The 23365-nt window shown below is 51.2% G+C and overlaps 2 long non-coding RNA genes across 4 annotated transcripts in view; both read right to left on the reverse strand.

The window, feature by feature from the left end:
• Window positions 1–4341, reverse strand: part of LOC142408773 (uncharacterized) — a 29266-nt gene extending 24925 nt beyond the window's left edge. The window contains exon 1 of the long non-coding RNA XR_012775419.1: window positions 4207–4341. This is a non-coding gene — a long non-coding RNA (uncharacterized LOC142408773). The remainder of the gene's footprint in view (window positions 1–4206) is intronic.
• Window positions 4342–6709: 2368 nt separating this feature from the next.
• On the reverse strand, window positions 6710–11145 carry LOC142408772 (uncharacterized). 3 transcript variants are annotated; one of them, XR_012775418.1, is made up of 4 exons: window positions 11047–11145; window positions 10351–10472; window positions 8777–8875; window positions 6710–7170 (listed from the first exon to the last, which is right to left on the reverse strand). It is a non-coding gene; the product is annotated as an uncharacterized LOC142408772 (long non-coding RNA). The 3 variants fall into 3 exon arrangements; XR_012775417.1 differs by lacking the exon at window positions 11047–11145 and adding an exon at window positions 8262–8288 and having other exon boundaries at window positions 10351–10794; XR_012775416.1 differs by lacking the exon at window positions 11047–11145 and having other exon boundaries at window positions 10351–10794.
• Between the last annotated feature and the right edge of the window lie 12220 nt (window positions 11146–23365).

Here is a 23365-nt window from a genome sequence, read left to right on the forward strand (position 1 = left end):
TCCAACCCAATCTCCATCATGACTCCAACGGCTTCTTCTGTCTCTCTTTCCCCATTACTCAGACGGCATGGACAATTTTTTTCCAACCGCCCCCTTGCTTACAATTTGCACGCCGATTCATTCCCAGGGGAATGTCATAACCATTTCTACTATTATTTCTACAGTCCCTTCCTCACCCACAAAATTCACCTCCTGTATTTTCTCTCCCTTTTTCCTGGTCTTCCCTCAAGGCAGCCAACAAAGAAGCTTGCAGCGTTACTCGTCCCCACTTCTCCTTCTCTTCTATTTCCTCCCGATTATTACGTACCTTATATGCCATTGAGAAGAACTGTGAGATTGTCATGCCATCCTCGCCCTCTACCTTTTGTCATCTCTTTCTTATATCTGCTGCTGCTGCTTGACCAATAAACAGCGTGTTAAATAACTTTGAATTGCTATCACCTTACGGATCCAGATCTGTCCATTTTCGAGCTACTTCACACAATCTCTCAGAGAAGGCTGACGGGGTTTCCTTATGCCCCTGCCTTACTTCAGATAGTTTACATAAATTCTTGGGCTTTTGCACTCCGTGTTGAATCCCATACAAAATTAACTTCTGATATTCCTTTACCCTCTCTAATCCCTCACACTTGTGTTTGGATCCCACTCCGGATCCTCTTTCGGGAGGTACATATCGGTATTAGGCACCCCCCTGCCTTGTTGGATCAGTCCCTCTCTAGCCTTCTCTAAAATTGTTCTCTCCTCAGTGGGAAACAAATATTCTAGGAGAGCCTGTACATCTCCCCGGTTAGGACTAGGAGTTGTGATTAATAGTACTATACATTCTTTCTGGATTGTTTCGATAGGATCCAACTGCCTGTTTGCAGTTTAATAAATCACAAGCAGTAAAAGGTACGTGTACAGATACCGGTGTTCCTTCAGGCCCTACAGCCTGTCTGAGGGCAGCTCAAACTATGGGTTTCTGTCCCCTTGTTCTTTTAGAGATAGCACTCACAACTCCATTACCACTTGAGCTATTAGATTTGGGCTGTTTGGGGGGAGCTACCAACAGCTGAATATCCTCTTCTGAATTTTCCCATTCAATACAACGAGGTTTTCCCTTCTTCTCTTTTAACACATATATTCCAATCTGATGTTTAGAATCCACTAAACCACCTTTCTTCCTAATATCCCAATCGCGCCTTAACGAAAAAAACATATCCACAGAAGGCATTTCATCCCATTTTTCAGTTCCCCGACAACACAACATTAATTCCGATATAGTGTTATATTTCAAGGATCCATTCTCAGGCCATTTCTCACCATCTTCCCATGGATATTGTGCCCACCGTTGATTACAATATCGTTTTAGCTGATTTTTAGTCATGGGATCCCCCCCAAATTTATTGCAATGCTTCAGGATGCATCCTAGAGGAGAGCAAAGGGCTGCCTCCTGGGAAGCAGCAGCACCCATACCGGTACCGAAAAACCCAGTATTTCTATACAAACCAGAACGAGGGACGTCTCCCTTCGTTACTCAGAACAGGACAGCGTGTAGAAACAAACAGAACTATGCTACTGCCACGTGTCTTTCCTGGTGCGTCTTATGCAGAGCCCAGAACAGAACAGAGGCCGCCTGCTTCCCGAGACATCTTGCCCCTACCCCCTTTTCTCCTAGCCCCAAAAAATACCTCTTGTCAGGAACATTGCACCGTTTTGGCACTTCCCGCCCGACCGCAGGAGAGGAGCTGAAGGAGTCCCCAGGCAACAGGTCGGTGCGCGCTGGAGTCCGCTCAGGCCTCTTCTCCCTGTCGGATGCGGCAAGACGAGGCGGGCGAGGCTGTCAGCTCGGTCCCATCTGGGCTGTCAAAACTGTTATCCCACAAGCGTGAGGTCGTTTACCCGGTGTGCGGGACGCCAATATACACACAGGGCAGAGGTATTTTTATGGCATGTCTGCGCAGAGACGGGCGCTAGGCGGTAGCTCCACAGAGCTAGCACAAAGTTCGCTCATACAACTACAGCATTGATACAGTCTAGCTATGCATATGCATAAGTAATTACACAAAGCAGTTTTCTATTGGTCTACATTTCTCTTATTTCAACTTCAAGCTACAGCGCTACTTTAACACGCTGCGCACGCTCAGAGGTGAGGGCTCTCTGCTTGGGCTGGTGTCTCCAGCTCGAGGGGTGTGACTTTTAGTATTATAAGGAGGATACTTTGCGGGAGGGTGCTTCTTATCACACTCCTACTAGTTGTTTCGGATGGTTCCCAAAACATTTCCGTTAGCTTACCTGGTTCTTCAGGATGTGCTTCTCTCCCAAGGACAGTAATTCTTGTTTAGACGTTCCGCTTTCCAGCCTCAATCCTCCTTATCAGTTTTACGTAAGCCCTGGCCTTCCACCAGCTCCTGGTAGACGACACCGTCAGACTACAACACGACCGTTCTTTTATGCCCGTCAGTGGGTTCAGAATTAGGAATAGAAAGAACAGGACAAGCTAAACACCCAGACAAGCCTCATATCCCTAAGAAATGATTAAAAACCCCCAAACGACCCCCATTTTAGATTGCGTTGGCCTAGGGACTGCCTCCTTCAAGTGCCCGGGCGGAGCAGCGGAATCAGTCACAGAATTCAGCTGCCTACCAGGAGACAGCCCTTGTCCTCGCAAGGCAAATTCTTCAAAACATCGTGCTATTTTCCGGTTTTATCAACTGCAGCGGGCTTGCCCTACCAGCACGAGTTGAGGACATTTTCCTGTGGGTTCATCTGACACTACAGTAAGTTTTGAGCAGGTACAAGCAACCAAGCGCGAGACAGAAAGTCAGCTAAGATACCGGCTGCCGTACAAAATTTGTTCAAGATTGTGCCTGCGGGAATGGCACAAAGCCCACGATGACTGAACAACTATGTCGGAGGCCCTACGGCAAACGGTGCCGACGTTTCGTGAAGCTCTCTTCCTGTCAAGAAAAGGACCTTTTATACAGTATCTCTACTGGAATTCAGGCTGCTTCCTATTCATTCTGGCACGTTAGCTTTCACAGAAACCCCGAGAACTTCAACCACCAAGCAACATTTGTAATTCTTGCTCTCTACCTACGGGGAATTTCGGCGAATCAGAACACTGCTTAAAGCAAAATTCTGGGTCTGTTTCACGCCAATCAAATAGCTAAGCCATGGACAGGGGTCTGTAGAAAGACTGCTTTAAAAGATAAAGATAGTAGAGTACTCACTTTTCTGAAGTTTCTTCCAGTCGTTCCATCGATTTAGCAGCCCAACCCAGCCATCGAAATTCTGGTGCAACAGAGAGAGCAGCAGCACGTCCACGCCATTCTCCCCTAGCCACAGAGCCTTCCGCTTTGCCCATTCCTGCCAACAGCCAGAGCATCGGCGCCGTAGCACCTTGGCAATAACGCACCTCCCATAGCTACACGCCTTTACAAAAGAACCGAGCAGGGTGTAAACAAACATTGCAGTGGTTGCGGTAAGGGCTCAAACAGGGATGCCTATGTTATCACTCTGAGATTCAACAACCACTAAAAATGTCATTTTGCTCCAGTATTACAGGAGTTCATTGACTAGTGTCAAAAAAAAATGTTGTTGAAAATTCATTGTTTGAAGCATGACTTCCAAATGCAAATGTTAAGCGATTCTCGTGAGTCTTTAGCTGAGCGGAATGCAGGATCTGACTAAAACAATGGCGGAATGGAGGGCTAGAAGCCCAAAACTAACTCACCATCCTGGCAACTATTGGAGCCTTGTGGTGACTGCGGGGGAACAGAGCTTGGGAAGCTTTGCCAGTCTGGCAATAGAAAGCTAAGGCCCTGCAAACACGGTATGTTTAACAAAAAAAAAAATAGGGGGGGGGGGTGTTGTTTTGTAGTTCCTCTGCTTTCTACACAGAACCAAAGCAATTTTAGTTCACTAATGAACGTTCACACTTCCACACGGTACTCCTACAAACATCAGTCACTGCTAATAAGCAGTATAAGATGTAGTGGGTACAGAGAAACCTCCTGTACAGCAAATGCTTTAAGCTTTTCTACGTTCAAGACTTTACTTCCCAGGTCGCTGCAAAGACCCTTACTCTGCCCTGCCCCACCCACCCAGTTCTATTTGGAACGATTGCTGAAAAACACAAATACTCCACAGCAAATAAGCAACCGACATCCAGACCCAGAGTTTTCCCTTAGAGGACAATGCCAAAGCCAAGCCCAGAATTTTTACTTGCTGATGACCGCCAGCGTGTGAGAGCAGAGCCGGATGCGAGGACTTCCCTCCGGGATTACAGCTCCGCTTGTGTGCGCACACACATGTGCGGTGCCAAGCTGCAGTTCCGGCTTCCGACCCGCCCGACGACCAAACGTCGGTACCACGGCGGGGGGGGAGGGGGGGGAGCCGCGCATGCGCGGTGGCGCATTTTCAAGTGCTCGCTGCTGCCTCTCAGTGGATCAAAGTTGGTACTGCAGCTGGGGAGCCGCGCATGCGCAGTACTGCAATTTTTTGTGTGTGTTCGCTGCTGCCTCCCGGTGGACAAAATGCAGTATTTCAGCTGGGGAGCCGCGCATAAACAGTGGCATTTTCCCGAGCTGGCTGCTGCCACCGTGTGGACAAAAGTCGGTACTGCAGCTAGGGAGCGGCGCATGCGCACTGGCACAATTTTGTTCTCGCTGCTGCCGCCCGATGGACAAAGGTCGGTACTGCAGCCCGGGAGCCGCGCACGCGCAGTGGTGCACTTTCGAGTGCTCGGTGCTGCCGCCCTGTGGAGAAAATCCGGTACTGCAGCTGGGGAGCCGCACATGCGCAGTGGCGCATTTTCATGTGCTCGCTGCTGCCGCCCGCTGGTCAGAAGTCGGTACTGCAGCCGGGAGCTGCGCATGCGTGATGGCACTTCATTGTGCTCTCCGCTGCCGCCCTGTGGACAAAAGTCGGTACTGCAGCTAGGGAGCTGCGCATGCGCGGTGGTGCACTTTCATGTGCTCGCTGCTGCCGCCGGCTGGTCAGGAGTCGGTACTGCAGCTGGGGAGCTGCGCATGAGCGATGGCGCTTTTTTGTGCTCGCCGCTGCCGCCCTGTGGACAAAAGTCGGTACTGCAGATGTGGAGCCGCGCTTGCGCAGTGGCACATTTTAAAGTGCTCGCTGCTGTTGCTCATTGCAACAGGGTCGGTACTGCAGATGGGGATAAGCACATGCGTGTTGGGTCTTTTTGTGCTCGCTGCTGCATCCCGGTGGACAAAGGTCGGTACTGCAGCTGGGGAGCCGCGCATGCACGGTGGCGCATTTGTTTTGTGCTCGCTGCTGTCGCCCAGTGACGAAAACTCGGTACTGCAGCTGTGTAGCTGCGCATGCGCAGCAGCTCATTTTCGGGTGGTCGGTACTGCAGCTGGGGGGCTGCGCATGTGCAATGGTGCCTTCGACCGACCTCGCTGCTGCCGCCCTGTGGACAAACGTCGGTACTGCAGATGGTGGGGTCGCGCATGCGCAGTGAAGCATTTGTTTTGTGCTCGCTGCTACCGCCCAGTGACCAAAAGCCGGTACTGCAGCCTAGGAGCCACGCATGCACGCTGGTGCTTTTTTGTGCTCACTCCTGCCGCCCCGTAGACAGAGGGGGGTACTGCTGTTGCGGCTCGGCACATGCGCACTGGTGCATTTTCCCTTGCTCGCTACTGCCGCTCAGTGGAACAAGGTCGGTACTGCAGCTGGGGAGCCGCGCATGCGCGGTGGCGCGCTTTTTTTGCATGCATGTGTGTGCTCGCTGCTGCCACCCGGTGACCACCAGTCGGTACCGCAGCTGGGGAGAGCTCTGTCGGTCTTGTTGCCATTTAAACTTTCTTCACATACATCATCTTCTTATGCATTTTAAACTCCTTTAATTCATATATATGAGTTATTTTTCTATTTTATCACCCTGTGTATCTCTATTTAGAGTTATTCATATTCTAAAATCCTTTATATAATAGAGTAGACAAAGGGGTTTCTTCTAAAATCTTTTTACATATAAATAAAATTTTTCAATATAGATATAAAAGAGAGATTTTTCTCTACTTCAATCCCTACACCCATATTTAGTATTTAATTATTTAATCCCTCCCCCACAAATTCTGAGGCATTTTGGGGCTCTCACTGCCCTTTCGGGGGCGGGGGGGGGGGTGACCTGTCCCGTGACCCCCCCCATCCCCTCACTCAACCTGCTCCTTTGCCACATCATCATCGTCCCCCCCAGTGACACGGGGGTGCCCCAAATGACATCATCACTCCCCCACCTCCCCCCTTCTTAGTCACCCCCAAAAGACAAACAAAACAAGGGAAACTGCCCCAAGTGCCAGCTCCTTACTTTAATCAGGCCCTTTACATATGTACATGCCCCACCAAAAAAGGGGAGCTCCGCTAGAAAAATAAAGGGGGGGCAGCCCCCCAGATGCTTGCAGCCCCCCCAGCCCCTGTCCCGCGGCCTGGCAGCCACCCCATGGCACAGGGGAGTGTGCCCGATGACGGTGCCACGTCTCTTGCTCGGCCTCTGCTCCACCATCTTCCCCCTCTGTTCCCGCACTGCTAAGGGCTCCCCAGGGCAACAAACGACCCCGGTCCCTCTCGGCCCCGGGCTCTCCCCACCAGACAGCCCTCGCTGCTGCACCTGCGGGGCACCCGCCGGAGACAGAGCCAGGAGCCTCCAGGTACAGGGCTGGCCCCTGACCCTCAGCATGCCTAACGACCAGCAGGGAAACCTGGCCAGGGGGACCTAAGGAGCACCACCAGACACTTACAGCAAGACATCTGAAAAACAAAAACCCCAAATTCCATTTCAGCACATGAAAAAAACAGCACAGCAGAAAGTACAGGGATTCAGTCAGAATAAGGGATAGGAGAGCAGTTGAGCTAAAGGAGGATTCTAGGGAAACAGCTCCGCTCGAGATACAGCGCATGCGTTAACAGCTACAGTGACTGCAACGCTTCAAATCACTATTAAGACCCAATGAGAGGATTTTCAACACCTTCTTCACCTAAAAGTGAACGCTCTTGCTGCCCTTGGAAAATGTCTCATCCCTTCCTTCCAGCACTGCTGCAGGGAGACAACCCTGTGAGGCTGCAGGACAAGGTCGGACCGTCGTCAGAACCTACGCTTACGGATCCACCACAGCGGCTACAGCCCTTGCGCTGCTGCTGCATGTCTTGCTTGCTCGGTCAAGAAAGCTGAAAGGGAAGTGTAAAACTTTAAAGAGTAACATGGAAAATAAAGAACAAATCTCAGTAATTCACTCTACACTAAAAAGGTAGGCGTATGTTTATATACATCCAACAACAATACTTACACTATAAAAGCATTTGAGTTTCCTTTTGCATTCATTTAACTTGCACAGCTGGGATACCATTAAATCATCTATCTCCAAAATGCACGGTTATAATGGGACTGGGGGGGGCCGTGTGCTATGTAACTAGGAGGGACATCTGCCCAGCTGCGCTGCCCAAGAGAGACGCTACTGAAGCGCTGGGGAAATGCGCCACAGAAAGAGAGGCAGAAATAAAGTACTGCAGAGCATGCCGTCAAAATATTGGGGAAAAACCCATAACATTCAGTTGCCTCTCTCTCTGAACATGGAGAACAAATACCCAACTGCTGAAATACACCTCATGAGTTGTATGCCACAGCTATTGGGCAGTTACAGTTTAAACAGTGCCAGTCACTTTGTAAATGACACAATTTTAGCTTCTGTTTAAAGTTTCAGTTATGATAGAAAAGTCAGTGAGATAAGAGATCCCCCAGATGGTTTCATGGGGGGGGGGGGGGGGGGGACACGGAGGACGGACACACACCACGACGACGACACACGACACGACAACACGGACGGACACGCAGAAATCAAATCCCCAGTGCTGCAATACATCAGGCTACTAAAAGGGACTGGCAGATTTGCTAATGCTTTTGGCTGTACTGAAGCATGTGGAGGAATGCCTTTTTATCATATCTCAGCTGTTACAACTGAGAACCAAAGACCAGCGATGCCATCAACTTTTGGAAGATGTGCTGGGCTTGGGCCCCTGGAAGGAAATTGACTTTTTTTTTAAAGAGTGAAAAGTCTTGTTGCTGATGACTTCTACTGGCACGTACAGCCGCTCCGATGGGAAGTTCATCAAATGCAACTTCTTTGCATGAGAAGGATTTCCATTCGGGAAAATCTCTTTCCAACTGAAGTCAAAAATTACACATTGTAGCTTCACGAAAAAGGACCCTATTGAAGCAGTAACTCACCAAAACCACATCAGGACTCACTGGCGATACTTACAAGGCTGCTAATGCTTCTTGGGAAAGCCTGGAAAACATGCGGAAGCAACGCCCATTTGTCCTGTTTTGTCCACGTCTCTTCTTTGACCTTGACGGCTTTTAGTACAGACACTAGGATCGCAGCAAGGTTCTTCAAGTACTGCTAGAAGATATTTTAAAAACTTACTGACTGAAAAAGCAGAAAGCTTTTACCATGAAAACAAAGGCTCTTTCTTCTGAACAGCTGAACTCTTCCCAACAGTTTCTTTCCTCTTTTAGTACAAAATTATTTTCACAGTATCATTTAATAGTAAGTGCACAGAAACAGAAGATTACGCTTTCAGGAAGAGAAAAGAAACGGACGGAAGTCAGCTTGGCATCGGCATGCTCCAGAACACGCCTTATGCTATTTGTAGTATTTGTGTTGAAATACTTCATAGAAAAACCTGTAGAAGAGTTGGCACATTCTTCACGTTACCTTTAAAGTCCACGCTACGAGTACCTTAGGAAAAACACAGGCACACATCGTAGGCATACCGTGTACTTGCAGACCACTACGGAGCCTTTCCATCTGTCTTGTACTTTCCTGGTAGAAGAAAGGGCGACCACGGTGAAATGGTGGCAGCTGACGTTCTGCTGAGAGAGGAAAAAAAACCTTTAGCATAAAGCTGGGTAGGAATCTAAAGCTTCCTTTTTTTGGGAAGGTTGGTGAAGACTACAACTGAGCGGAGGAAAAAGTATTTTGCATCATCTTTGGTACCGTTGATGACACAGGCCGCTAGAGCTTTTGCGGTTTTTAAACAACCATGCCTTTTTTTGACTCATGGGCACCTTTGGTTTCACTAGAACCACTTTCATAGATACACACAGGTGACAGACACAGATACCTACGTACATTTTCCAAAGCCTACATATAGTCAAGACTTCCTCACCCCATACATCCCAAGGTGAGTATTTTTGTTAAAGAGCACAGCAACCCATCTGTCCTTGTGAACTGCCTCCTTGCAAAAAAGGAATTATTTTTTGCAGGCCATTTCTCCAAATGGTCAAGTCCTTCTCAAACTGCAGTTGTGCCACCAAACCTGCCTAGGGTCCCTCCCAGCTTTTGACTGTCCTGACATTTCACAGCCACTCGCTCTGGTCCATCTTCCAACAGCAAAAAGACAGCACACCCTCAGACCCAGAGCACAACCCTCCAGATGGCCACACGCCCCTTGCTGTTTTGATGAGGAGCCACTGAGCATCCCTGCGAGCACAGCTGCACATGCAAGATCAGTTTCACCTGCACTGATTTCAGTGGATGTAGTTTCTGAAGCTTTACACCAAAAACCATATCTTGACACTTTGCCACAGTAGAAGTGATCCGTAACTAGAACCCCACAAAAACCTAGAAACACCGCTTGCAATCCCACAGCAGCGACAGCTTCAGAACTATTTAGACCAGGAACAAGGGAGAAAAATAAAACCGCTTCATCGCATGCACAGGAAAGCAGCAGAGAAAAGGGTCAGCATTCCTAGCCCTCAAAGAAAACAGGCATTCTCCTTCCCTTCCTAAAGCCCTCTGTTGGGTCTAAATATCGCAGCACTACTGTGGCAGTATCGAGAGCAGGGAACAACAGCCCTGCCGCTGGACCTTTACATAGCAGGATACATAAACAGAGGGACACGTTTTGCCACGCACAACCCTGAACTTCCTGAAAATTCATGTTTTACCAAAAATAACCACTTGGAACATACTGCCCAACAACATTTGGCAATAAAACTTCAATGTGTTTGACCCACACAAATTTTTTGGTAACTTGCTATTTGCTTCCTGTTGTTGTTCTCCCTTCGGAAATTCTACTTGCAGCCAAGTTATTCACTACTGCTTCAAGCATTTACCTTCCTGGTATTACCAGCACATCTACACAGGCAAGTAACTTAACTGCTCTTCTAAAATTGTCCAGATTACAATTACAGCCATGAAAGAGGAGTGAAAGAGAAGAAAAGGAGAGCTCAGGCAGCAAGAGGGCTCTGCAGGCTGCCACCACTCAACATTGCACTCTTATTTTTAAACCACACACACACATCCCCCACAAAAAAAACAGACCAAAAACCCCATTACCTTGTACCTTTTTTCTTTCAGAGCTCATCCCTGTCTCAGCACACTGTCTTGTCAAAGCGTGAAGTGCAGATGATCTGTAGCCCAATAACATTTGCATGTGATGAATACATGTTCAGAAGTAGTCCAGGTCTGTAAGACAGGTGTCATTTTTGTGGTTTTAATAATCATAACTCAAGTTTGTTGACTGACACGTTTGCGAGGAAACTAATTGTTGTGGTTTAGCCTCAGTTGGCAATTAAGTACCACTCAGCAGCTCGCTCACCCTCCCCCCCCATGGGATGGGGGAAAGAATCCAAGGAGCAAAAGTAAGAAAACTCGTGGGCTGAGATAAGAAGAGTTTAATCATTGGAACAAAATAATAATAAGAATGAATTATCATGAGAAGGAAAACAACAAGAGAGCAAGAGAGGAACAAAACCCAGGAAAAAAACAAGCGATACAACCCCTCACCACCCGCCGACCGATGCCCAGACAACTCCCCCCGGTTTCTATACTGAGCATGACGCCATATGGTATGGAATAGCCCTTTGGCCAGTTTGGATCAACTATTTTGGCTGTGTCCCCTCCCAGTTTCTCATGTGCCCGGCAGAGCATGGGAAGCTCAAAAGTCCTCAAGTAGTGTAAGCATTTCTTAGCAACAACTAAAACATCAGCGTGTTATCAACATTATGCTCATACTAAAATCCAAAACACAGCACTATACCAGCTACCAGGAAGAAAATTAACTCTGTCCCAGACGAAACCAGGACACTCATTAACTTTTAAATGTAGCATCTCCTTGGGGAAAAAAAAAAAAATGTGTTAGAGAAAAAAAATTATGATTCAGGGCTCCCAACCACCATGGAGCAGTGGGGAAATTAACGAAAGTGAAGACAAAGAGCAGCAACACTGTCATTCTGATCATGGGCTTCAGAGACTCTCCAAGTCTACACCTCAACCCTATGAATGACTAGTCCTTGTTGGGAAGGACAAACTGTTTTGTTTTGTTTTTTTTTTTACATAAAATTCCTAGACTGAAGGCTCCATGGAACAGAATGTGGATTGACCCACAGCACAACATGCCAACAACACTCTAATGAAAAAAAAAATTGAATAAAAATCAAGTTGAAATGTCAGTTTCCATCACATTTCATTCATTATATTTCTACTGGCATCTAGGTGCTCAAAAATTAACTATACTGACACCATATATTACTAAAAATTTAGTTATGCATATACAAAAAAGGGTCTTTCCAACTTGCCCATAAAATTAGTCTGAACAACCAGAAGAGAAACACTTGACCCTGAAGAAGGTAAGATGAAAGTTCATTCTTTTACCTGAAAGGAAAACATTTGTAACTGCCAAGGGACCAATTCGGGAACAAGGCATGCTCTGTTAACTGCAATTTTTCATCCGCTTTTCTGCACTGGCAGCAGATTTGCCTTTTCTCTGGGTTTCATGTGGAGTATCTGTAGCGTCCCTGAACTTGCAAATGTTTCTCCCCGCTCCCCCAGCCCCATACATGCTATTACCTGAGCAGCAAGTGGGATCAACCACGCAGGATCTTCTTCACATGACGCAGAAGGTGACACTGGGAAAAGAGGAGGCAAAAAATTATCCTGTTTGTTACAACCAGCCAACAGGGAAAACACAGGGGAGGGTTTTGCCAGAGGGGCCCTGCGGGGCCAGGCCGTGCACCCCGGGAGCTCCAGCCGACCAGCCCCTCTCCCCTTTGCCAGGTACCAGGGAGACAGTGCTGCCTCGTGCGGCCACCAGGCCCGCGTCCCCTCGCAGCGGGGCTGCCCCAGGAGAGCCGGGCCACCCCCACCTCACTTCCACCCCCAGGAACAGGACCAGGAGACACCCTCCGTGCAGGGAGAGGCACAGGGTGTGGATTTAATCCCCGAGGGAAGAGGCCAGGCTCCCCGCTGCCAGAAGGACCGCTCGCCTCCCTGCTGCTTAGAGCCGCTTGCTGGGGACAGCCCTGCCTGCGCCCGGCCGCTCTGCAGCCCTGCTGGCAGCGCAGTCCGGCCGATGGATGCTCCGGCGAACAGGCGCTCCAGCTCACGGCCGCTCCCGCTCATTACAGCCACAGGTAACCTCGCCCCTGGCTAACGCACACTCCAGACAGCAGACACCCCATCTCCTTCCAGCTCCTCCTTGCCACAGTTCTGGCTACCTGAAGCTCCAGCTCTGCACTGAAGCTCCACTTGATTTCAGCTCCTTCTCCTTACAAGCTTCAGCTACTTGCAACAGTCTGGGCTTTTGACAAGGTTGGAAAGCAGTTGCTGTCAGAACTTGAATATTACTATTAAACATCACAACTGTACGCTGTGTAAATATTAATTCGTTTGTATGATTAAGTACTTAATAACTATTCTAAGTAGCATACAAAGAAGAGCTGGGCTCGAAGAGGGAGCGCGGGGTCTGAAAAGCACCCTTCCCCCCCCCGAGACCACCTCAGACTTTGAGTCTGGCCTGGAGCATGCCGGCCTCCCGAACTTTGGGATCCGACGCGACCAGACCCCCACCTCCAGGGAGGGTCCGTGCACCCTGCCCACCCTCCGCTTTCCCTCGCAGCCCCCAACGCCCCCCCACCCCCCTGCCCAAACAGCCAAACTGGCTTCTGCTTTGGGTCCCCAAACCAGCTCCCATTTCTGAGCCCACAAACCCACCTGCTGAGCCTGTTCTCAAGGCCCACACCCACGGCCCGCCGTGCCCACAGCCCCAGAATGCGCCCGGCCCCTCACCCGCCCCGACGCGGCTCCAGCTGCCCCGCAGCGGAAGAAAACGCGCCGCCGCCGCCGCCGCCGCCGCCGCCGCCGCTCTTCTGCGCCCGCGCAGGCGCCCCAGCCCACACACAACCCCCCCGCCCCTATTTAAGCACCGCCCGGGGGAGGGGCAGCCGCATTGTGGCCCTCTGCGCTTCTGAGGGTTTGTTCTTTCTCCTGCCGGAGGCTGCGGGGCGGTTCTCGTCCCTTTTTTGCTCTGACGCCTCGGGCCAGTCGTAGTACTCCGCACTACCGGTGGTGCCTGCTCGGTGCCGGGCCTTGTCCTGCCCACCGGGGCCGAGTGCTGTTCTCCACCCGACCGCGAGAAGCCGTCCCGGGGTTTCCTCGGTGTGTCTGGCCCCATCCCATCCTGAACTGGGGAGAGCTGGGAGCAAGTGCAGACCCCCGGGGCAGGGGTTGCCCCAGTCCTGCCGACGATCCCATCCCGCTGCTGCCTCTCTACCCGCCCCCCCAAACCTTTCCCCTGCCCTGCACGGGGGGCACACACATGGTATCCGTGGGCAGGGGCACCCTCAGGGAGCCACGGGGCTGAGCTGCCCTGAGTACAGGGCTGTGCCGTAGGGAGGCAGGCCGGGGGAGAGATGAGACAAGGGTGACAAGCACGGGGAGCTGCAGGAGAGGAAGGTGATGTTGGTTTCCCATTTCCCCAAAAGGCTGATTCTCCCCTGGCACCAAATCACCCCCATTTCCCACACAGTACAGCCCCCCAGTGTGAGCCCCGGGGCCAGAGCAGCCATGTGTGTGGCAACAAGGATGGGGACACCAGCCCTGGTGCCCCGTCACCTCCCAGCAGTTCTCCCAGGCCGGCACCATGAACCCTGCTGGGGCAGGCAGCTCGTACCTGTGGGGGTCAGTAACTGTGATGGGGCAGCCCCTGGCCCCGGGCTCTGGCTGAGGCCCGGCGCCCACTCCTGGCTGGGTTTCTCTTGCTTGTTGGGAATCTGGCAGCCAACGAGGCCAGGGGATGCTGCGTCGCTGCTTGTTGCCATCAAGATGCTGGGCTTTGGCCAAGGAGGTGCCTGTGCTGTCAGAAATGCCAGCTCCTCAAACCTGCTGCTAGGGACATCGTCAGTCCGTCGGTTGCCTGGACCTCACAGTGCTTTTTCTTGGTCCCAGAGGTAATCGTTCATCGTAACAACGCTGGCACAAAAGCGTGCAGTGGGGCACACATTGCGCTGCGGATCCATTGATGCTGTTAATGATGCAATTGGAAACATAGGCATTTGGGTGTGAAGGTGAGGGTGCTGTGGCATGGTTGCAGGAGGCTCCGTTACAGGTCCTGTGCCCAAAGCGAACAGCTCAGGTTCATGTCTCTGCCCACTCGTGGCAGCCACTGGTGCTCCTGCACGGTGTGACGGTTCTGCTCGGGTGGCTGTCCTGGTTTCATCTGGGACAGAGTTAATTTTCTTCCTGGTAGCTGGTATAGTGCTGTGTTTTGGATTTAGTATGAGAATAAAGCTGATACCACACTGATGCTTTAGTTGCTGCTAAGTAATGCTTACACTAGTCAAGGGATTTTCAGCTTCCCATGCTCTGCCAGGCGCACAAGAAGCTGGGAGGGGGCACAGCCAGGACAGCTGACCCCAACTGGCCCAAGGGCTATTCCATACCATATGGCGTCATGCTCAGTATAGAAACTGGGGGGAGTTGGCCAGGGGGCAGCGATCGCTGCTCGGGGACTGGCTGGGCATCGGTCGGCGGGTGGCGAGCGGTTGCATCACTTGGTTTTTTGCTGTTTTTCCCTGGGTTTTGTTCCTCTCTCTCTCTCTCTCTCTCTCTCTCATTGTTTTCCTTCTCATTACAACTTATTATTATTATATTTTATTTCAATTATTAAGCTGTTCTTATCTCAGCCCACAAGTTTTCTTACTTTTGCTCTTCAGATTCTCTCCCCTATCCCACCGGGGGGGTGTGAGCGAGCAGCTGTGTGGTGCTTATTTGCCGACTGAAGCTAAACCACGACAGCCCTTTTTGGTGCCCAACGTGGGGCATGAGGGGTTGAGATAATGACAGATCTGACCAGAGTATGTTAAAACAAATTTGTTATAAGCGTTTATTATATTAGTTCAGTAGTCACTGGTCACAATGTCGATTTACTTGTTCTCAGAGTTGTGTTATGTAACACCTTACTTGCCGTACATACTCTTTTATCGGTCTTTGTGTGCAGTTTATCACCTCTGGGAGATGGATTAAGGCTATTGCTTTGCTGTACTGGGTAACACTGGCTTATGCTGTGATAAAATTGTTGTTCATGAAACGGATCTTGTCTTTGTACTCAGCATTGCCATCCCCTCTCTGCCTTGGGAGCCGTTTAACTCCGAGTATCAATTTTCAAATATGCCAAAACTTGCCATCCATATCTAACTGGTCTATTAGAAATTCTAGATTTGACAGAAACTTCAGCAACTGGGTAAAAGCTTTGACTGAACAATTTACTTTTCAACCTTTTACTTCTGAAAGATACAGAAGAAACCCTACTTTGATCCTAAATAAGTTAAGCAAACAAAGATTTCACCTTGAGGAATGTAACAGTCTATTTCTGCTCCAACGAGGAAACTACACACTTCAGCCTGGAGAGAACCCACTGCTTGTCAGCTCTCCCAGCAGGTCTTTCTCAGCAGGCCACTGGCATTTGTCAATTTTATTGTATTCAGGTACAATATAACAGAGGAATCTTACCACCTGGCACTGGCTCCCAGTGGATAGGACTTTAAAGAGGGGATGAGAAAATTAGCTGTCTTTGTATTTACAAAAGCTTGCCACCTTGTGTAAAATAGCTTGAGAGTATGCTTTGATATGGGTATATACAAGGCAACTCACACCTTAGGGTGGATGCAATTAATATCAAAATCACTCTATGCATAATGTTGCACCGTGTATCTGTGGATTTGCTGAATGGATGCACATGGTATTTACCTTTTCTAAATTAAAAAAAGGGGACACTGAGAAAATTGGATACAGATTTAAAACGAAGAGCAGGGCTACTGAAATAATCCCTAGGATCAAATATTTAACATGTACGAGGAATACCTTGAACAGCAGTGCCCCCTCCAGCCACGCTGTGCAATATGAAGACGTGATCACATACATCTATTCTTTACGTGAATAAAACCAGCTCATTCAACCTCTCCTGGCAGGATTTTCAAATCAAGATTTTCATAGTTTGTCTGGACTGGGTAGACTGACTAGATTGCTCTTTACTTTTCTCCAGGTAAGGCTTCCAAAACAAGAGACCAGTACTGCAGGCGAATTACTGTACGAGCGGAACAGAGAAGAACAGAAGCATGACTTCTTGTGCCTCACGAGGCATACTGTTATTGAAACAGCTTCACATGGGCTTTTTCTTTTTTCCTTCTAACAGCACTGGAATATTCACTCATCCTAGCCTATGACCCACTAACGCCCTGAACCTTTACTCCAAGCAGATAAAAAAAATCTTCCTATCAAGCATCATAAATAGGCAAAAAAAAAAAGTAGAGATAAAAACAAGCATCACTATTTCATAAGGAAACTTGAGGTTACTTGGCAAATTCCTAAGGCTGAAGTCCTTTGGAGCTGCTCTATGATCTAAGTCCTTCTGCCAGCCCAGGACCACTGAGAACAGAAAAAAGCACCTTCTGTCTGTCGGTGCTCAAACAAGGGAAAGAATTTAATTTCCCAGTTTCTTCTCTCTGCACGTCTTCTCCCTCACAGCAGTATCAAATAGAGGACAGGAGAAAACAAAACGGTCTCCCCAAAGTACAGAAACGCACACCTGACAAGCGCAGATGTAAAAGCATCGTCTTGGGAAATCAAGATGAGAGAACTCCATCCTTTCCTTTCAACCTGGGCTTTTGCAGCTGGCTGCCAGCCTCACCAACCCAGCTTGCCTTTGCTCTGTGGCTTTTTCTCCCTCACCTCATGCCAGGCATGGCATCTGCTTACTATATATTCTTATGGCATCCCCTGCTGTCCCTTGCTCTGGCTCCTCAGGAAGTTTGTTCCACTTCTCCCTGCCCCTCTTGCAGGTGCAGAAGGCCACAGCACAGGAGGTACCTGCCCTTTCTGTGACATCTGTTAAGGAAGATCTTTCCCCTGGAGTCTGTTTTTTTGTCTTATCCATGACCTATTTTGGCAAATCTGGTCTTTTCTTCTCTGAACTTTTTCTTCCCCAATTTACCTCTTTATGATATTTGCCTTTTGCTTCAATTTCCTGGACACATCTTGGCATTTGGTAGCTAGAGGACAGGGAAGTAGGCTTGTAATGAAGTTCATCACAGGTACATCTGTACTGCAAGGGAGAACTTAAACAGCCCACACATCAACGTGCCAAATCAGTTTAATTCATACAGAAGAGGGACCTATGTGTCCCTCTGTATGGCTCTACCTACGATGCCTACGATGACATTTGAAATTAGAGATCAGATAGACAACAGGTATGTCACCTGGAGAAGGAAAATATTTGTCTAGCCTCTCACAGTGATAGGCCAAGTCCAGAGAACATGAAATAAGCCAGAAGGGTCTCTCGAAGTTGGGCATCTCACTCCTGCCTCAGCACCAGGCACGGCTCTCAGGAGTGCTGGTGCTTGTTGAAGCCTGCGATTGGCAGTTCCAGAAGAATTTGATTTGTTTCTCAGTACTGCAAATACTGAAATATATTCTGAAGTGTATACATATACATACTTCAGAAAACAAACATTGCCCTAAACATTTAAGTTTCAACTTTAAGTTTTCAACTCCTCCGAGCTGCCCAAAGACCCTCGAAGCTTTTGCAGAGGAAAGTGCCAGCAGACGGCCTGCAGAAGCAGGAATGTGCAGGAGGGATGCCTCGACAGACAGAGGCAAGAAGCATTCCAGTGCCTCCTCACAACAAAAGGGAGAAGGAGCTGAAATAACTCTAAGGCAACTCAGCTCTCACTTTCCGTTCTTTCCTGGACAGCAGGTACTGAAAGAAAAAGCTGTACAAGCATATTACACAAGCCCTATAGCCTGTAGTTCCCACTGTCCTATCTGCAAACTGCTGGGACAGCAATAAGCCCACAAAGCACAACAGAATTTTCCCGGTTTTAACCTTTCCGTTTGCAGTGCTGTCCCTTGACAAGAAAGGGATCAGACATTTATTACCACAAAGTAGGGAGGAGCAGGACCTTGAAAAGATGGGGCTGTGCCTTGCTGCTGCAGAGTTCACATTTTGAAGCCGAACAAACATGACAGTATCAAATATAATAATATATAATGTAATTGTATATAATCTTTTTCCTTGTAGATATGAATCAAACAGCTCAGGATTACAGAGCAATAATGCTACTGCTCCTTTCAGGCTTCTGGAAAGATCTTCACCTTCCCAGTGAATTTTGCTTTTCACTTGATGGCTAGTCTGCCAAATCAGTAATCTATAAAGATGCACTCTTTCCAGAAACACCAAACACACTCTCATTCACCCACGGTAATCCCAGAAATAGAGTTTTCTCATACAAAAGTTGTACTTGTGAAAGTCTAAAGTTCTTCCAGAGCCCCCTGCCATCAAAAATCTTTGGAGCAGAGCCATAATTAAAAAAAATTAGCTCCAGACCTACAGCAGATGTAAATCATCTAAGCTCTACTGATGTCAAAATGTAAAACACTGTTGAAAATCTGAACATATGATTACAAGTATCGAATTTTTACTTGCTGCATCATCACTGATTTAGGGACTGCCTGGCCCTTTTACTGAAGCAGAAAGATCTTGTCAAGTGCAATACTTAGTCAGATGAAGACACTGAAGCTTTCCTGAGGTCATACCACACTCAAAAGTCCATTTTCCTCCTCTTTGCTCTTTGTCAAAGTTTGCTTTTGAAACAGAACTACTTGTCAAAGACCTGAGATCTGGATGACAGACAGCACAGCTCTTCTCTCTTGTTGCACTAGTCACTTTCTAGCCCAAATGGAATCCAATACATAGCATTAGTATCAAGGCTTGTTGAAGCCTTAGGCTGCAAGCTGTGAACTTTCACCCAGATTCGCTGACGATATACTGAACTCTTACTCAGCTACATGAAGGAAGGCCCTGAAAATGGTGAAAATCAGAAAGATAAGGAAGCTACAATCTCAGCAGAAGCTAAAACCTTAGAGATAAGAGAAGAAACGGCCCGCCTAGAGACAATGAAAGGACCCAATGAAGAATGGGAAGATCCCAGACCCTAATACTGCTATTGGTCCGAACTGTCTCATGAGGGGAGGGGAACTTAAATTGTAAGGGCATAATTGCCCAAGGATTTCTTTGTTCAAGGTCCCTCTCCGAAGGCACCCAGCTTGAGCTGTTTTCACCACTGTACTAATCAATAAATTTGTCTGGCATACATCGTATTGGAGAGACTGCTTTGGGAAACCTCGGGTTGAGCCAGAGGGAAGAGAAAGTGCCCGAGAGTGAGCGTGTGTGAGCAAGGAGTCAAAAAGAGGCACCCGTCAGCTCAGTGGAGCTGCCCGCTGCAAAGGGACTCCGGTCCTAGCAGTTAAAGTCTCAGGTGGTGTGCGTGCAGCTCCCTGAATGGTGTGTGTATGCTCCGGCCGTGGCTTCTCCTTTAGCACTCTCTCAGCTAGAAATAAAGGCAAACAAAAATAATGTCCCCTCATTTGAAATAATAAAAGCTCTGGTACCCAACATGTAAATAGGGAGTGCAGCCATACTAATTATCAGTGGCTTCAGGGCATACTTTAATGTCTCTTGTTCCTCTTTATACTTGTGAAAACAGCAAATAGCCCAAAGGGGCAATGGCAAGATTTGTAGCAAAGAAAAACTGCAAGTTTTTATTTAGAAGGCCCAGTGCTGACTTTCAGCAAGGTTCCTACAAGCAGACACCACTCAGCACCAGTGATTTATCAACACAGACACACTCCAAGCCACTGTCCCCCACACACTCTGGAGCCCTCAGGTGGGAGACTTTGACAGTTCAGACACTTCTTTCTCCTTCTCTCCTCCCCTCCTCTTCTGTAACTCTGGTCCCTTGGCTGTCCTCCACCTAAGAGAATACATGGGTGTCTTGCAGCTCTTACAAGACGAAGCTTCCTAGACACGTAGCCTCACTTGCTTATGCACTACCTGGCCATACCACGCTTTGGGTTATGCATAAGACTCTGCGGTGCACGCTGGTGGCCTGGCCTGCTGCAGACTACGAGGAGGGATCCTTCCTTACCCAGAGAGGCAGGCTCTCTCTTGCTCACAGCAGAAGGCAGCTGTCGTGGATGGCCTTTGGTTTCTTCTTCTTTACCTTTCTCTGGCCCCTCCAGTTTCAGCCACAGAAGATCCTGTCAGCAGCCAGGAAGCGCTCCGCCCGTCCCTTTTCGCCCCCACACCACGAGGAGAGCGAGGCCAGGCAGAAACAACCCACACAAGCCCGAGGCGGGTGCCATCACCGGCATTCCCAGGGGAGGAATGGACAACCGCGTCCTCAGCACGGCCTCTGGGAGAGGGAAAGCAGCAGCAGCCACCATTATTACCATGGATCACCCCTGGCCGAATCCCCTCCTTCCGCAGGGGCTTCTGGAGGGGCCGCTCTTTCTCCACACTGCTGCTAATGCACCTGCGTTAAGGAAGAACCAAGTGCATTTGAGCTCTGGCTTGCTGCCGTCACGACAGGGCTTGGGGGCAGCCTGGGGCTACGGGACAGGCTTCAGGGCAGGGGCTCGAGTTGGGGCAGCTGCACGGGGTGAGTGAGGCCGGGGGAGGTTCAGGGGGAGCTCTGGCAAGTTGGGAGGCGCCCGGCATCTGCGCCTGGGGGGGTGTCCGCCTTCTTCCCCTCCTCCCTTCCGTCAGCTCCCACGTAACTCCCTGGGGCTGCCCTGACCGGGCTCACCTCCAGCGGACCAGGAGCCTGAGGCACCGAGTGGTTTGAAGGCACCCGTCCTGCCACCCCCAGGCAGCCTGCGGGCAGGAGACACCCCTGCACCCGCTAAAGGGGCTCTCTCGCCTCACCGATGGCCTCGGCCCCCACCCGCCGCCGCCGCCGCCGCCGCCGCCGGCGGTACCCACGCCCGGCGCGCCACCATGCGCACCGCGCATGCGCCGGCTATCGACGGCGCGCCGGACGGGCCAGAAGCGGCGTTCGAACGCCGGACTGCAGTACCGCATTTCGACCACGAGGCGGCGGCAGCGCTGCTGCGCCCCTGTGCGGTGCCGGCGCTGCAGTACCTCGCGTTGGCCACGAGGCGGCAGCAGCAGCGACCGCCCGGCGGGCGGCGCTGGCCCAGGGGCGGCACCGGCGCTGCAGTTCCGCGCTTTGCCCGCCGAGCGCCCGCCGGCACCGCGCGCGCACGGGGGGCGGCGGCGGCGTTTCCTTACCGAGAGGCAGCAACGAGCGTGGCGGCATCACCTCGCAGGCACCGCGGCATCGCATTGCCGTTACCGGCAGACGGCAACGTGTAGCACAGCGGCACCTGCGCGCATGAGCGGCCCCCCAGGAATGCAGTACCGCTATTCGGGGGCCGGGCGGCGTGCCACCGCGCATGCGCAGTCGAGGCGCGGCCGCATCACTTGTCGGGGAGAGGCTGCAGCGGGGAAGCCCGCAGGAAACCACACGAATCCGGCAACAAAACTACACCTCGTGCCGCGCCACGCCGCGGGGGCCGCGGCGGTAGCAAGGACTACGCCTCGCCGCGCGCGCCCGAGAGCAACGTGGCTGCCCTGCAGCCCGGTCCGCAAAAACTACACCTCCCGGCATGCATTGGTAAACATAGCGTGGCCGCCCGGCAGCCGAGGGCCAGAAGACTACACCTCCCGGCATGCTCCGGGAACCAACATGGCCGACCGGAAGCCCCGTGCCCCAAGACTACAGCTCCCGGCACGCCGCGAGAGCCGGCCTTCCCTGCTCGCTGACCCCGCGGGGACACCGTTCCGCCCCCCCGCCGCCGCACCCCGGCGCCCTGCCGAGCCCCCAGCGCGGCGCCGGGCAGCCCCCGCCGCCCGGCCCCGACACGGCGCGGCCACCCCGCGTCCTCGCCGCCGCTCCGAGCCTCCGGCACAGACCCCGCAGGCCCTGCCGCCCTCCTCGGGGCTTTCCCCGCGACCGCCGGTCGATCGCGCGGTCCCGCCGCCGGACCCAAAGCCCCCCCTTCCCCTCCTTCTCCCCGCACCCCGGTGAGCCCCCAGCGCCCGCCCGGCCCCCGGGTCGCCGTCCTCCAGCCCCCCTTCGGCGCCCGGACCCGCTCACTTTCTCCCTCGGTGCAGCCGCAGCCCGGCGACACTCGGCAACCGCTCCGCCCCTCCTTTCCCTCACACCGGCCCCTGCGCGGCCATCCGGGCAGGGCAGCACCAGGCCGTCCACCGGCAACCACCCTTTTACAAGGAGGGGCCGCCGCCGTCGGCCCCACCGCCCGCCCCTGGGGCTCCTCCAGCCCCGGCCGACAGCGGGAGGCCAGCAGGAACAGGGGGCCATCTCCCGACCTCCGCAGTGCGTCACCTCCTCCCCTGGGCTCCCTCACAGCCTTTGGCCCGGGGCAAAGGGAGTGCAAACGGAGCCGGGAGGGCAAAGGAGGTGGCGAGTGTTTATTCAGTCACGCACGTAACAAGTCCCCAGAGCGAGTCTGCTCTGGGGCTCGGGGCCCCAGACGCTCCCGCTGCCCCTCAGCAGCCGTTCCCGGAGCCACGCTCATTGGGCCGGTGGGGAACGGAGGGTTGGTCGGCTGGCTCCTGGAGCGATGCGCTGCTGGGCAGAGGTGGAGGCCACCAAAAATGAGGAGCAGGGCGCAGGACACTAGAAGAGAGGAGAAAAGTGGCAGCTGGCTGGACATGGGGGGTGGTGTAGTGAGAAAGCATGAGGCAGGGATGGGGACAGCAAGAGAAGGACAGAAAAGACGGGTACAAGAGAAATGACAGAGGCAGAGCAAGAGGAAAAAAAAGGGAGCAGGACAGAGATGGAGAAAGAAGCAGCAGGGACAGAGCAAGAAAGGTAGAAAGAGGGAGAGGGAGCAGGACATAAAATAAGGACAGGGAGCAGGATGGCGAAAAAATGGGATGGGCAGCAAGACAGAGAGGGATTAAATAGAATAGGGGCAGGGAGCAGGACAGAGGGATAGAGTGAGAAACAATGGGACAGGGAGTACGACAGAGCAATAGAGAATAAAAAGAAGAGGGAGCAGGATAGAAATTGGAGGGGGGAGAAGTACAGATAGAAAGACAAAGCAACAGAGGGAAAGAGGGGCAGGGAGCAGGGCCCTGGGACAGCATGAGAAAAAAGAGGGGCAGGGAGCAGGACAGTGGTAGAGAAAGAAGGACAGAGAGCTAGAGAGACAAAGAT

This window comes from Mycteria americana, chromosome 4 (genome assembly GCF_035582795.1).
Source record: "Mycteria americana isolate JAX WOST 10 ecotype Jacksonville Zoo and Gardens chromosome 4, USCA_MyAme_1.0, whole genome shotgun sequence".
Taxonomy (NCBI): Eukaryota; Metazoa; Chordata; class Aves; order Ciconiiformes; family Ciconiidae; genus Mycteria; species Mycteria americana.